At 27.5% G+C, this 1400-nt stretch overlaps 1 protein-coding gene across 1 annotated transcript in view; it reads right to left on the bottom strand.

Annotated features, from left to right (window-relative positions):
* Positions 1-379: 379 nt before the first annotated feature.
* The window catches only part of LOC107568710 (parathyroid hormone-related protein-like), a 9581-nt gene continuing 8560 nt past the window's right edge, over positions 380-1400 (bottom strand). Inside the window, exon 4 of the mRNA XM_016254686.1 lies at positions 380-471. The gene's annotated coding sequence lies outside the window, so the exon portion shown is untranslated. The remainder of the gene's footprint in view (positions 472-1400) is intronic.

Raw genomic sequence — 1400 nt, forward strand, 5'->3', positions numbered from 1 at the left:
TCACAGAAACATGGATGCCAAAGCTGTTGAACATACACTGAACCAGAATGTGGGCAAACACAAGCATGACTATTGTCTTCATTCAACTCAACCACAAAATACGTCCATTAACAAAATGTATACATTTCTATATTTATATATCTAAAGTGCATTATAGTACAAAAATATAGAAGGTCAGCAGCACCTTGATACCTTTACAAAATAAATACACCATTCAAACAAAATAAATAATACACCGTAATAGAGGCATAGTCCTAAACAAAGAATAAAAAGGACAACTAAAAAAGAAACAAAGCAAAGTATTCTCAAGGATCCGAATGTGTGGCTCCGTGGAGCTGTGATAATACTTTAGCAGTATCGTTATTGGTCTTTGCCAATGTTCGGGCGCATTGTAATATTTACAGACAATAAATATTTTCCTCTCACGTTTACATGAACATTTAGGTGTCCATTTCAAATGTCCTCACGGATCTGAAAGAGAAACGAGAAAATGAGATTGATTTAGAATCAGCAGCAGTCGTTCACTTCAGCATTTGTTCAGCTAAACTTGAAGCAATCAGTGATGTTTTAGCATTAATTATATTATTTGTGAACATTTGGATAATATTAGATTTGATTTTTTCTGTTTTCATTTTAGTTAACATTTTAGTAATTTTATTGTGTGGTTTTGTGATTTTATTAATTAAAAAAAAATATATGTCTACATATTTTTATTATTTTTTATTAATTGATCAATTGAATTTTTTTAGTACTTCAAGATTTTTTCTGTTTTCATTTTAGTTAACATTTTAGTAATTTTATTGTGTGGTTTTGTGATTTTATTAATTAAAAAAAATATATATGTCTACATATTTTTATTATTTTTTATTAATTGATCAATTGAATTTTTTTAGTACTTCAAATTATACTAAATTACAAATGTTAATAATGCATATTTCTATATTTTATGTTTATTTTATTTCAAGTAACAAATTTTTATTGTTTTTTATTTATTTTACTTGATTATTTTTTATTTATTTGTTATACTATTATAGGATTTGTTAATATTTTGAATTAGAGTTTTTGTATACTTTCTATTTTCACTTTAATTTAAAATTTTTAGTAGGCCTAATTTTGTTGTCTTTTTATATTACGTTTTAAAAATAGTTATATTTTATATTATTTATATATATTATTTATTTATTTTGAAGTTTTAGTTTATCCTGCAATGAATTCATGAGTCATCACTCAATTTTCACACACACACACACTCACACACTCACTCACACTCACTCACACACACTCACACACACACTCACACACTCACACACTCACTCACACACACACACTCACACACTCACTCACTCACTCACTCACACACACTCACACACTCACTCACTCACTCACTCACACACACACAC

The sequence above is a fragment of the Sinocyclocheilus grahami genome, unplaced genomic scaffold, assembly GCF_001515645.1.
Source record: "Sinocyclocheilus grahami isolate Dianchi unplaced genomic scaffold, SAMN03320097.WGS_v1.1 scaffold1275.1, whole genome shotgun sequence".
Lineage (NCBI taxonomy): Eukaryota > Metazoa > Chordata > Actinopteri > Cypriniformes > Cyprinidae > Sinocyclocheilus > Sinocyclocheilus grahami.